This window comes from Nycticebus coucang, chromosome 1, assembly GCF_027406575.1.
Source record: "Nycticebus coucang isolate mNycCou1 chromosome 1, mNycCou1.pri, whole genome shotgun sequence".
NCBI classification, from domain to species: domain Eukaryota; kingdom Metazoa; phylum Chordata; class Mammalia; order Primates; family Lorisidae; genus Nycticebus; species Nycticebus coucang.
The window spans coordinates 146,626,926-146,641,537 of record NC_069780.1 but is presented as its reverse complement, the minus strand read 5'-3'; the positions used below and the strand labels follow the sequence as shown (position 1 = coordinate 146,641,537).

Genomic DNA, 14,612 nt, shown 5'->3' with positions numbered 1-14,612 from the left:
TAATCCTGAGAGCCAGAGCTTGGTTGTCCCCGGAGGGCACGGCTCTGCCAGGGATTGGCTGTTTCTCATCTGGCTGCCCCTCTCTTTCCAGCCAGTGCCACTTCTTCATATACCTGTTTCTTACCAAGGGGCAGTAATGTGGGTGACAGGTCCTTCCTTTTACTGCTGGGACATTTCATAGTCATCCCAGGTATTGGCATGGCCTTTGACATACCTTCCCAACAAGAGAGAGGTTTATTGACTGACGACAGCTGATATAACAAAATTCTATGCAGTCACGGCTGTAGGAATCGGCAAAGTGTTACCGCATCAACAGGTGTGTGGGTTGTCCAAGAGACTCAGAAAACACTGGAAAGCCCGCAATTCTTGATGCTCTTTACTCCTGGATCTGGCCTTTCTCATGCAAGTACTGTGAGAGCCGATGGTTTAATGAAGTTAATTTATCTAAAGCCCCTCTGAACTCGAGGCCAAATGACCTGGATGGTCCACCTGCCTCATCTGTACTACCTTGATATGTAAGAGTTTCCTCAAGACCTTGGGTACTTAGGTACTTAAGGTTATATTGACCACAAAGTATTCAAACAGCAATACCTTGGGTGATAACCAAGGGCTAGTTAATGATCGTATTCATAATCTTCCAATAAAGGATTGTTTAGGTTCAAATTCTAAGTGAGAAGAAATTGGTCACATTATACAGGGGTTTTTAAATGTCCCTACATTTGCCACGGTGCTCAGAGTGAGCTCTGGTCTCATCAGGGGACTGGTGTTGCAGGGTCACTCAGCAAAGCTACATTAGAGGGACACACAGCCTTCCCTGGGGATAAGCTTATCAGGACTCAGTACCTCAACACAATGCTTTAAAAAATAAATAAATTACTAGTTAAACATCCTGAAGAAAGAAACTGACGTTCCAATGCAGACCTCATAATAAGGCTCCATGGCATGTTCGCACGTTCTCCAGAGCAGGTGCAGTTAGATTTCCCTCATGCCTTTGGTTAAGGGTGACTACCAGTTCTTCAAGAAGAAACTGAAGGTGGATATCTGAAAGTATTATCTAATGTGCTATTTCCAAGGGTGGGTTCAGTCATTCTCAAAAAAAAACAAAAAAAACTTTTCCTTCCAGAATTAAAAAGAACCCTTCAGACGCAAGACAGCTGGCTTCTCATGGGAGCATGCTGGAGGCCGCAAATTACATTTCTAATCATCTTTGATTGGTGGAGTGGTTACCATAAGCAAAGCCCACCTACCTGAGTTGAAAAACTTATGGACAAGAAGTTATCATTGAAATTAAATGGTGGCAGACATGTCCAAGGTATATCGCAGGGATTTGATCCCTCTGTGAATCTTGTAATAGATGAATGTGTGGAGATGGCAACCAGTGGACAACAGAACAACATTAGAATGGGGGTAATATGAGGAAACGGTATCAGCAAGTTAGAAGCCTTGGAAAGAGTATCAATAGTGGCAGGCCAGCAGAGAAATCCGCTCCCCTCTCCAATGAGCCTATTTTACTATGACCTCAAAGCTGGGTCATGTACATTTTCACATTCCACTTTTTGTTAAATAAACTTTTCTAATAGTCAAAAACATAATATCAAAAGAACCCCTTTAAGTTTTGTTAACTGCAAATATATCATGGCTGGGTAGAATTTTTGTTGTGTCTTGAATTTTAACTACGGTTGAGAGAAAGTAGAGCAAGCCCAACATGAGGAGTTATCACTTGTTTTTGTAGGATTGGATATTGCTGCAAACCAAGGTTGTCAGGAAAGTGAAACATTTATTTTTTATTTTTTTGCAGTTTTTGGCCAGGGCTGGGTTTGAATCAGTATATGGGGCCGGCACCCTACTCCTTTGAGCCACAGGCACCGCCTGAAAAATTTATTTTAAAATGAAAAATATACTACTTGTATTTTACAAGTGCAAGAGTAGAGCATAATAATTATCAATGCTTTATCGGTAGTGATAAACTTCCAAAAACCTCAACAAATCGAACCTACATTACCTGTGTACAGAATATAAAACGTGGCCTCTGGTGATAATAATGAAAGGAAAAGATAAATATGGTAAATTTTCTTGCATTGTTTATTATAGAGATTAACTAACCCAAAGCCCCTAAATTACAAAGACAATGTTTAAAGTTTTAAGCAGTTTACTTCAAAGAGCTATTTCTTTTATATGAATTGTGTGAAGAGCATTAAAAAATTGTAAAGTCACACTGCATGCATTAATAAACCCCCCCACCCCCAAGCTCAGAAGGAAAGCTGCAGCGCTTAGAGGGAAAACCCAGCTGTTGGTGTCTGTGCTGACTTCCAACGCTGGCTGGGAAGGATCCAGTCCCAGGAAGGACCCAGCAGGACCTTGGAGCAGTGCAGCTCTAGTAGGCAAACATCAGCCAGCAGATAGAGTGGCTCAGCTTTGCCACACCTTGCTGCCCCACCCCCCACCCCCCTTGCAGGCAGAGCTGGGAACTGCTGACTGCAGTAGGCAGGCACCTGGGTGCCCCAGTCATCTCTCAGTCACGCTTGCCCAGCGATCAGGGTTTTCTTAAAGCATTTCTAATATCATACCATCGCCTTTAAGGAAACCTTACAAACGTGAATTGAGCAGCAACAGGGAACGAAGTATGATGCCCCCTGGCACTTGCCCCGCTTTTTTTCTTTAGCTTAGTCTCCTCCTATTTATTGGGCAATTACTTTGATTCTAGACCGCCAATGCTTTTTACATTTTTCCAAAGTAACTATTAAATAAGAAGTCTATCTTCCCTAGTCCAAACTACAAAGTGAACTTTCTCAACTCTTGCTCTTTAAGGAAAAGTTGCTGGCTGCGTCACGTGCCTGTCTGTTGATACATGTTTTATAAGGAGCAAATGCTGCACGCACATCGGGCAGTCCCCTCCCCGACAGAAGGCTGGGCTCCACATGCGTGTGTCAAGTGATGGGAAGGTTGCCACAGTTATAATCTCTGTTTAGTCAATAGTGAGTGAGTGTGTGTGTGTGTGTGTGGGCGGGGGAACCGCCTCAATGGGCTTATTGCAATTTAGAGGGATCCCTGGGTACTTTCACAGCCCTGGATCACAGTTACTATATTTCAAAGTGCTGTCAATGACAGAGAATTTGTTGCCATTTCTTGAAAATTCTCCTTTCTAGAAGGGCCCCTGTATGCCTGCTGCGTCTGCTTTCCAAGTTGCTGGTGTGTTTCCCACATTTAGAATTCACTGGTGTTGTCTAAGATAAGCCTTGACAAGGGTGGGAGGAGGATGAACATCATGGGGTGAATGTGGGAAGCTTGAGAGGGAAGGTGAGCTTCATTCTGTTAAAGTGTCAATAATTCTTACTCTTTTTCTAGGTCTGTCACCTTCTGTCTATGTGACTTGCGGACCCTCTCAGCCACAGTTTTCTCACCTGTAAAGTCAGAATAATAATTGGGAGTTGTGGGGGCTAAGGGCCTGGTGATTTTTAAGTGGTCAGAGCAGCGTCTGGCACACAGTAAGTACTCCCTTGCATATTCTAGTCAACACACAAGGAGTCAGCTGGGGCCTCCCCGTGGAGAGTAATTCTTCCTATCAACACCATCGCACACTATTGAAAAGACTTTGGTGCACTGGGGCCAATTGACATTCAAATTTCCCCTTCCACCTTTCTGATCATATCAGCTTCCTTTTACCATACTCAGTATCTTTCCTTTATCTGCTCTAAGCCTTAGATAACAGTATCATGTTATTGAGCCCAGAGGAATTTGTATTTTAACAAGGATCAAAGCCAAAAGTGAAAAAGTGTCACCTGGGGGGATTTCAGAAGGTGAGGGTGGAAGGAGCTTCCAAGCCCCTCACAGTCACACATCCCAGGCTGCTTCCTTTTCCTTTTCTAGCAGAAAGTCACTCAGGGATCATTCGCACTTTTCTCTGAAGTCCTGCTCCTCCTAAATCTTACAATGTGGAAGACAGAACTCTGATCCAGACTGATGATAAAACACCTAGTGGAAGCAGCCGCAGGTGGGTTGAGTAACTCTCCTGCCTCGGGTATTGGCTTGGAGGTGCCACCAGCACCTTAAGGGAACAAAGCCTATTCTTTGGCCTTAGGAACTTCACAGTTTAATGGAAGGGACAAAATGCATATCCATAGTAATCAGATAATGTGTGCTAAAAGTAAGAGACAAGACAGAAGACAGCCTGAGGGGTTTAGAGAATGGGAGGTCTTCCCCGGCTTGGTTGTGTGTGCACTGCTTGAAGGCTGAGGGAGGAACTAAAGGGGTGTGGCCCAGTCCTGTCTAGCTGGGCAACGCAACACTCCGGCACGGGGAACTTCACTGGAGAGAAACGGCAGCTTGAGTCAGCTATTTGACATCATTTTCAGATTTTCATTTAACTTCTCTCTTCGACAGCGGACAGCCCTGTTCATGGGTGGTCTGCCACGCCACTTCCTGCCAAGTCCCAGTAACTTCACTCTAGGTGGAGGGCTGGAGATACTGGATCTTATTTCAAAAAGAGTGGGGAAATTGAAACCAGAATGGCTTAGTGATGAACTTTAAGGGAATCGTTTCATCTTCCAGCACTGGTTTCCTGAGACTGGTCTCTTGGAGCTTGGTTGGTGGGTGTGTGTGTATGTTGAGAGTTAACCATTCAGAATGGAAGTCCTTTCATAATTCAATCTAGTTATGCAAACATAGCCCACTGATGTTAGCAAATAGAGACCAGATGCAAATAACCCGTTCAGGAATAACACAGAATAACTAGCAGGAGCTGCAGCAACCAGCTCCCTACCCACTACCCTATTACCTCATAAGAATTCCTTCCATTTGGAAGTAAGCAAGAGGAAAAGAAGAAAAAAATGGGATTACTAAGATGTTTCAAACGTTTCAAAATGACAGCAGTAGTAGAGTCTCCTGGATCACATAAGGTTGCCATGTAAACAACTGGAAAAATTTCAGAGTTCTGTGGAACCAGACATGCATCCCTAAGAGAGGTCAGGTATCTCCATCTCACGAATACGGGTAACAGAAGGAAAGATTAATTACAGCAGGAAAATACTCCAAACAGACATCATGTATCAGAGATCGTAGTCAGGTGCTCACAAGAAAACTTGGTTCCCTACAACTCATTGAATAGGGTGTCAGTCGCTAAATGTGGTAAAACTTTATGACGTTCCCTGGGGCTCTGGATATTTCCACTGTTCTGCACAGACAGCCAAGCAGTGGATGGGCGAGGCCTAACACAGGGAATCCTAGAATGGTAATGGAGCTGCCATTTTCTGTAGAAAAGAAAGTTTCAGTGGAATAAAAGAAGATGGGTAATATAAACAAGTTCACAGGATGTCCCCAAACCTGTGAGGTGACTATCACGGCTGCTTCTTTTCCCAAAATGCCATTGCCTTAGGAACAGCTGTTTGATCAAGAGGCTGAAGAATTTCCACTGTGTAGTGGGTCAAATTTTCTACTGTTAGAATTATTCTTTTATTTTGAGATGGAGTTTCACTTTGTCACCCTCGGTAGAGTGCTATGGTGTCACAGCTCACAGTAACCTCAAACTCTTGGGCTCAAATGATTCTCTTGCCTCAGCCTCCCAAGTAGCTGGGACTACAGGTGCCCGCCACAACGCCCAGCTGTTTTTAGAGATGAGGTCTTGCTCTTGCTCAGGCTGGTCCTGAACTGTGAGCTCAGGCTATCCATCCGCCTCGGCCTCCCAGAGTGCTAGGATTACAGGCGTAAGCCACTGCACCCATCCTACTGTTAGAATAATTCTTAATTTTTAAAGTTCTTTTTTATGGGAGGGCAGGCTTTAGGACTGTGGGCCCAGAGAACCTTCACAGGTAGCTGAGAATAAAGAGAAAAGTTAAGTTTGAAAAAGGAGGCAGTGATGCTTTAAGTTAGAAAAAACAGATTCTGGGAAAACAATTTGGGTGAAATCTTCCCAATTCAGCTGTGGGAGAGAATTTGAGGCAAACCAACAAGTCTGCAGAAGCGTGCTCAGTGAAATGAAATGAATCTTGACTGAACCCCCAAGCTCCTTCTCTGAGGTTCTTCAGCACGTCATTCCTAAAGCCAACCCCAAATTCCTTCCCCAGCAACTTTAGCTCATTCTTTCCCTTCCTGCTCTGAGAAGAAACAGGAAAAATGCTGATATTGCTTTTCTTACATCTCTATTAAACTTGCCCTTGATCTTTTGAGCACATAATTCATGGACTAAATAACCCCCAATTTTGTAAGCTTTTTCTTCTAAAAGGTAATTTCACAAACATTTCCATATGCCAATCTTAAGAGTCACAAATGTTTAGAAATAACTTCCACGTTACCGTCTAGAGAGAGCCATCCTGAGACAAATAGTGAGCTTTGTTCCTGAAGGGGCTGCTGCTTCTCATTGAGATCCCCGTGTCCCAGGCAGTCAAGGGTGGCACTGGAGGTTTCGGTCTTCTCTTGAGCCTGGAAGGAGTGGCTGAGGAGCCAGACTAATAAGATGCACCCTTGCACTGATGGGAGAAATGCCTGATAGGAACAGGCTGAGGCTGAGGAAATGAGTAGCAATTTCCCAAATCTACCACGACCAGTGAGCTTTATTTGTGTGCTTGGAGCTATTATTAGCAAAACAATGGATGGAAAGTGGACCAGGGAGAAAACGAAGAAATGACAGACTTGTTTTTTGAAAGTAAGAGAAGAGCTTCTTTTCATCAAACTTTCATAGCAGGTCCTCACAAAGGGAAGCAGAGAATTTCACTTCAGCAAGATGCATCTTCCAACCATGGCGCCTGGGGAAGCATGGTGAGCTGGCAGGGTGAGCTTGCTCGCGCACAGGCTCCCTCTCAGGTGCAGTGGCCAAGCCAGAGAAGTAGGAGCTCAGGGCCCTCTAGGAGGGACGAGAAGGGAGAATTGAGCAGCACTATGTAGAGACTGCCTTAAAAATCCTCAAGCCACCTGTGAATCATGGTCCCTGCAAATGAAGTGCTCAGGAGTATGGGAGTTGTTTTTAAAAGAGTAACAGAAAAGACTCTGGCTAGGGCTGTGCTGTCCAATACAGCAGCCACTAACCACATGTGGCTATTGAACATTTGAAAGGCAGCTGGTCTGGCTGAGATGTACTATCCATGTAAAATACACCCCAAAATTCAAAGATGTGGTATGAAAAAAGTAAAATATATTAGTAATCATTTTTCATTTTGACTACATGTTGAAATGATGTATTTTGAATAGATCGAGCTAAATAAAATAATATGATTAAAATTAGTGCTGTACCATGGAAGAACATGTTAAAAGGGAACATGTGAAATGAAAGCAGCCAACACAAAAGGCCACACATTGCCTGATTCCATTTATACAAAATGGCCAACAGGCCAAGGATTAGGGACATTAGTGGTTGCCTAGGGGTGAGGGGTTGGAGGAATTTGGGGAGTGCTAATGGTATGCAGTTTCTTTACGGGCTGATAAAGTGCTGGTTGTGCAACTCTGTGAGTATACGGAATTGTCCACTTCAAATGGGAATAGTGTAGCATGTTAATTATTATTTATATATTTCAATAAAGCTGTTTAAAATCAATAAATCTGGATGCAAAAAATCCCCCCCACCACCTTTTTAAAGCAATTTAAAAATATGACTACTAGGAGATAGAAAATTACCTAACTGGCTGGCATGATATTTCTATTAAACCTGCTGGGCTAAGGGGACCCAAGGGAAAGAAACGGAGGTCCAGTGGGACACCTGGTGAAGGCCACACACAGAGAACAGAAGAGCAGCCAGAAATGCTCACCTTCAGTGCAGGAATAGAAGAAAGGAAAGGTCGAGGGAGAAGGTCTGGAGGAAGAGAGGGAAACTCCTGGACTGGAGCCAGCCTTCATGCCAAGGGTCCAGCAAGTGGCTAAGACTGATGGCAAACTAGAGTTTCCAGCCCCTAAGTAAATAGGGGCTGCCTTCAGTCACTTCTTATCAGCCTACTGATAAAAGGCTGGGCGGAGCTGCCCTGCCTTTAACAGGTGCTGCTCCAACGCCTCAGGCCCTGGCCCAACAGCTTTGGGGCTGAGAAGATCCTTATCTTGACTCGCCTATAATGTATTTGCATACCTGTAACCCAGCCACAGCCACGGTAAACTGTAGCAGAAAGCTTTGACCTGTCCTGGAGAAGATGGAAACTTCTTCAAGAAGTATGGACCAAAAAAAAAAAAAAGTATGGACCAGTCAGCTGAGTGACTCATGTCTGTAATCCCAGCACTCTAGGAGGCTAGGGCAGGTGGATTGCCTGAGCTCACGAGTTCGAGACCAGCCTGAGCAAGAGCAAGATCCTGTGTCTAAAAAAACTAGTTGGGCGATGTGGCGGGCACCTGTAGTCCCAGCTACTCCAGAGGCTGAGGCAAGAGGATCACTTGAGCCCAAGAGTTTGAGATTGCTGTGAGCTATGACACCATGGGGAACAAAGTGAGACTCTGTCTCAAAAAAGAAAAAGAAAGTAAGGGCTACAGGCACTGTCTGACCTATTTCCCTAGCGTTAGTCAGAGGCTTGGCTGGATGAAGGATGAAGGGAAGTCTTGGGGGCCTGCTTGGCTTCCTGTCTCCAGCCCAGGTTCTTCCCAGTTCAATTCTACCCTCCACCACTCCCACCCCCAGCCCAAACGTGGCTCACTGGATGCTGGATAAAGAAGCCACACTTAGGGTGTGGTCCCCTCACCCCAAATAAAGAACCTCCTGCTTTGTCTCTAGAGACCTGGAAGATGATTGTACTGAAGTGTGGAACAGGTGAATTAGCCAGATGAACTGTAACCCCAAGGCCTGGTTTTGGAGGAGAAGGGAGAAGAGAAAATCAAATATATTGTACTTGGAAATGGCCGTTTTGATTTTAAAATTACCATGTGAATATGGGACATTATTCTGTGTTTGAGCTATGTCCCGAATTTTCTCCCACTGCAGTAAACATTAGTTTTTTCTCTTGATTGATTGTGTATCAGGTTTCTGTGGACAGGGTGGGTGGCAAGCCAAGAAAATAGAGTAGGCAAAGTTCAGGGACCCGGAAGCATCGTCTAAGGCAGGGGTCCTCAAACTGCGGCCTGCGGGCCACATGAGGCGGTGTGATTGTATTTGTTCCTGTTTTGTTTTTTTTTACTTCAAAATAAGATATGTGCAGTGTGCATAGGAATTTGTTCATAGTTTTTTTTTAACTATACTCTGGCCCTCCAACGGTCTGAGGGCCAGTGAATTGGCCCCCTGTTTAAAAAGTTTGAGGACGCCTGGAAGTCAAAGTCACTGTCCCTGCTTTCTCCTCCTGGTGTAGTAACAGCAGAAAGTTGACGGCGTTCAGTGAGGGCATAGGAAACACAGATGAGAGTATTGTCTGCAAGCCTGTGAGCTCCTGAAAGCTTGTTCACCTCTGTATGTCCACCACAGGGCCTGGCACACACCGAGTACTCAGAATGTTTATAGTATGGATGGACAGACGGATGGAGGCAACACCCCGCAGTTACTTGTTTAACATTTGTGTTATATTGCAGTTTCATGTTTGGAGTGGTCGATGATGAAGAGGGAGGGCTTGAAGGATTTCCTTTTGTGACAGGAAAATAAATTCTGGCTGTGTTAAACTAAAACTAATGTAATAGCGTATTGCATATTTGGTTTTGAGATCCATCTAATTTTTTCCAAACAGTGTTTAGATATGTTGAATAAGGGCAAGGGTGGAGAGGGAAAAATTACCTAGTAAAGCTCATGGAGCCTCTCACTGGAGCTTGTAAAATGCAAATCACTTAGGAGTGGACAAATGACTTAATGATGATGTTGTCAGGGCTGGTGGACTAAATGTTGCCTTTTCCATTCCCGCTGTTGGGACCACGCAGTGCTTCTGGCAGATCGTCAAGAGGCTGGGGTCAGGCAGCACACGATGGTGCGAAACTAGCTCAAAAAGCACTCGAACATTCCATCCCTCGTGCCTGCATTTACAATCCTCTCTTGCAACTGAAAGCCTAACAGCTAGTCAGTGGGAAAAGAGAGAACTGAACTGTCAAAAAATCAGTCTTCCCAAGGAGAGCCTGCAGTGTGGTTTGCCCACCAAATGGTCGCCTCCATAACTTCGTCTTTACTGTCTTCTTTTGCCAACCAGTGTTGATAGGGCTTCTCATCTCTCAGAAGGAACTTTACATTGGTTTTAGCTCTATAATGTCTCTTTAACCAGTTTCTAAGATCAAAGAATCACTCAGTTCAGCAGGAACTTTAGAACTGGTTGAAAATCATTGATTGTGGGCAGTGGCAGGGTGAGGAATAAGGTATAGAATAGAAAATGAGGCAATTAGTTCTGGCCAAGGATCCTGTTCTATAATTGAGCTAGCTTTTTGGCAGTTAGTGATCTACATTTTAAGGCAAGGCAATTTTTTTTTTTTTTTGAAACAGAGTACCACTGTGTTGCCCAGGCTAGAGTGCCCTGGCATCAGGCACCTTAAACTCCTGGGCTCAAGTGAACCTCTTGCCTCAGCCTCCTGAGTACCTGGAACTATAGGTACCAGACACAATGCCTGGTTAATTTTTCTGATTTTAATAGAGACAGGGTCTCACTCTTACTCAGGCTGGTCTTAAACTCCTGAGCTCAAGAGAGCCTCCCAGAGTTAAGCCAAAGCATTTATTTAAAAGTCAGGATGCGGCGTCTAACTTCACATACTTCTATGATAGAGCTTACAAGGCGCATCTGGAATATGACAAAGTAGGGAACTTTGAAGAAAGAAAAACATGCTATTTTCAGATTTAACGTAGATCTCTAAAAATTCTCTGAGACTCTGTTATGTGGGTACGTAGCACACCAATAAACAGGGTGGATGTAACCCTGGCAGGGTGAGCTAAGAAAGCTGGCTTCTTGGAAGGAAATAACTTTCTGTGATATCATGACTGGCGGGGGAGGTGCAGGTGCAGCTGGACAGGAGCCCTTGGCAGCGGGGATCCTGTCCTGTGTCCAAGTCCCTGGTGCCCATACTCTTCAACCCATGTCACCCTGCTCATGGTATCAGAACTGTGACTCACAAGTGGCCAGCAGCAGCTGAAGGGAAATGATGTGGCAACTGTGTCCAAAGTCTGTATCAATGGTAGAAAGTGAAAAGAATGCTGTGCTTTACAAAGGCTGTGCAAGATTTAAAAAGTATGTTTAGCATTCCAAGTATTTTCCCTTCTGTGTCTTTAGAGACTGGCTCTGAAAGTGATGTTTTGTTTATTTAACATTTAATCAAAAGAGATCTGGGCCCCACCAGCTTTTGAACAACAGATTCAGAAGCAGAGCTTCTTTGCATTTAGGCTGAAGAGAGAAACTTCAACCATACAGAGAATTCGATGTCTATAATGTGTACTAAAAGATCAGCTGGTCTAACTTTACAGGACTAATAAAAGGGAAAATTTTTCCTGTGCTCAGGTCTTTTATGAATTATAAATAACCATTCACTTTGGAAGATAGCACATCATAAAAATTTTTTTTCACAAATACGCACAAATCCATTTTAAGATCCAAGGAAAAAGATGTTCAAAAGTCTCAGATGTACTCAATTTTGATTTCGTGGGGAAACATGTTCTTTTACCATATGGATGCTTTTAAGGAGGCCTTCACCTGGGGCTCAATAATGACACCCCAGTGGCTAAATAAGGGATTTCTTTCCTTCTAACGTTATTTCTCTGTTATTAAAGGTGGAAAAACCTTCCACAAATAGCATACCATTAGAGTGCTTTAGGGGGTATCCTGGGAATCAGGGTTATATGTCTGCTCCAGAAATACTGTCTGTAATTATCATTCCTCAGTGGTTCTGAGGATGCAGTCTTGGTGTTTTCATTAATTTCTTGATTCTACAAGTCTGGAGTGCATGCCTGCTCTTGATATTCAATATTTTATAGTAGGAGATTTTTTTTGTTGTTGTTGTTTTTTAAGGTTATGGGTTTCTCCCTCTCCCTTCCTTTCTAATAACCATTTCCTGGCTTCTTTTGTTTGCTAAAGTAAAAAGATATGAAAGACTAGATTTGTAAAGAAAAAGAAGTCAGATATATGAGATTCTTCCAATCCCAGCCTTCATCTTCCCTATTCATAATCTGCAAAGATAACATTAAAAAATAGAGCATTCAGGCTGAGCTCAGTGGCTCATGCCTATAATTCCAGCACTCCGGGAAGCCAAGGCAGGAGGATTGCTTGAGGCGTTCAAGACCAGCCTGAGTAAGAGTGAGACCCTATCTCTAAAAAAAACCCAGAAAAATTAGTAAGTGCCTGTTAGTCCCAGATACTCCAGAGGCTGAGGCAGGAGGATTGCTTGAGACCAGGAGTTTGAGTGCTAGCGAGCTATGATGATGATACCTAACTTTGGCCAGGGCGAAAGAGTGAGACTGTGTCTGGAAAAAAAACAAAAATAGAACACGTAAATCTAACAAACAACTGAAGAGGATCCATGCATTAGAATAGCACATTGAGGGGCGGCGCCTGTGGCTCAGTGAGTAGGGCGCCGGCCCCACATGCTGAGGATGGCGGGTTCGGACCCAGCCCCAGCCAAACTGCAACAGAAAAATAGCTGGGCATTGTGGCGCGCACCTGTAGTCCCAGCTGCTCGGGAGGCTGAGGCAAGAGAATCGCATAAGCCCAAGAGTTAGAGGTTGCTGTGAGCCGTGTGACGCCACGGCACTCTACCCGAGGGCGGTACAGTGAGACTCTGTCTCTACAAAAAAAAAAAAAAAAGAATAGCACATTGATTACCCCCCAGCCAGCACTTGCACTTTGCTATGTTTTTATTTTTGTTTTATTTATTTATTTATTTACAGACGGGGTTTTACTTTGTTGCTCTTATAGAGTGCCTTAGCATCATAGCTCACAGCAACTTCAAACTTTTGGGCTCAAGTGATCCTCTTGCTTCACCCTCTCAAGTAGCTGGGACTACAGGTGCCTGCCACAAGGCCTGGCTATTTTTAGAGACAGGGTCTTATTCTTGCTCAGACTGGTTTTGAACTCCCGAGCTTAGGCAATCTACCCACCTTGGCCTCCCAGAGTGCTAGAATTATAGGCATGAGCCACCGCTCCTGACCTCTTTACTTTTAAAATGTGTTTTAAAATGTGCATTAAGCAGGCTCGGCACCTGTGGCTCAGGCGGCTAAGGCTCCAGCCACATACACCTGAGCTGGCAGGTTCAAATCCAGCCCGGGCCCGCCAAACAACAATGACAGCTGCAACCCAAAAATAGTCAGGCATTGTGGCAGGCGCCTGTAGTCCCAGATACTTGGGAGGCAGCGGCAGGAAAATTGCTTGAGCCCAGGAGTTGGAGGTTGCTGTGAGCTGTGATGCTACGGCACTCTACCCAGGGCAACGGCTTGAGGCTCTGTCTCAAAAAAAAAAAGTGCACTAAGCTGAAATACAAAATATATATACATTGAAATGTAAAAATCAAGTGTACAGTTTCGGAGCTTTGACAAATCTATCACTGTGTATTCAGACTCCTATTACGGTTGAGAACAATGTTGCCCTCACCCTGGAATGTTCCCTTGTACTTTCTTCCTGTCAATCCTTGCCCTAATTCCCTTTCCTAAACCCAGAGGCAACCACTGCTTGGATTTCTTTTCACCACAGATCAGTTTTGTTATTCTGGAATTTCACATGAATAGATCAAATAGGATGAGCAGACAGGTAAGACTTCTTTCACTCAGCACATATTCCATTGAATGCCTAGAACACAGCGTGCACATCCACCGTCCTCTGGATGGACAGCTAGGTTGAATCCAATTTTTGCCTATTGTGAATAAAGCTTCTGTGCCCATTCTTAGACCAGCATTTTGATAGACTTATGTTTTCATTCCCCTTAGGAAAAGACCTTGTTGTGTAATTGCTGGATCATAGCTGGTGTATGTTTAGTTTTTCTTTTTTTTTTAAAGAAACTGCTATTCCTTTTTCCAAATTGGATGTACCATGAACAATGGCACGAGAGTTCTAGTTGCTCCACGTCCTTGATGACATTGGTGGTATTGGTCTTTTCATTTTAAACCGTCCTGTGGATATGTAGTGGTATCTCACTGTGGTTTTAATTTGAGTTTTTCTGATGACTAAGGATAGTCAGCATATTATTATGCACTTATCTGACATTCACACATCTTCTTTTGTGACGTGTCTGTTCAAATCTTCTGTTCATTCAAATACTTTTTTCTCCTTATTAAGAAGGAGAAATAATACATATTCTGGGCGTCAGTTCTCTGCTAAGGTTATGTTTTACAAATATTTTCTTCCAGTTCATGTCTTGCCTGTTCATTTTTTAATGGTTTCTTTTCATGAGAAGTTTTTTTAAAAGTAAAATCTGATGTATCCATTTTTTCTTTTTTGGTTATTGCTTTCAGTGACTAAGTAAAGCGCCTGGGTCTTAATAAGTGGTGTTATGAAAATCTGTCCTAGGTTCGAGAAAATTCAAAGCTTTGCTGTGTTCCCTGTAATAGAAGCATTTGTTTCTTTAGAAACATCCAGCTATGTGCATATTGGGGACAACTGAGGAGGACAGCTGGTCTGTAAAACACTCTCAAAAGCAGCCCAGAGAAAAAGCCAGGCCTAGACCTTCCTTTTCACTTTGTTTTATAAGAAAACTTCGGTTTTGACGGATGGAAAGAGTCTCCATAATAAAAACACTCGACCATGGCCTTGGTAGGGAATCAAGTCTGCCTT

The 14,612-nt window shown here is 43.7% G+C and overlaps 1 pseudogene; it reads left to right on the top strand.

Annotated features, from left to right (window-relative positions):
* The first annotated feature begins 1,257 nt into the window (after positions 1 to 1,257).
* Positions 1,258 to 4,527, top strand: LOC128591269 (small nuclear ribonucleoprotein G-like; annotated as a pseudogene).
* Positions 4,528 to 14,612: the final 10,085 nt, after the last annotated feature.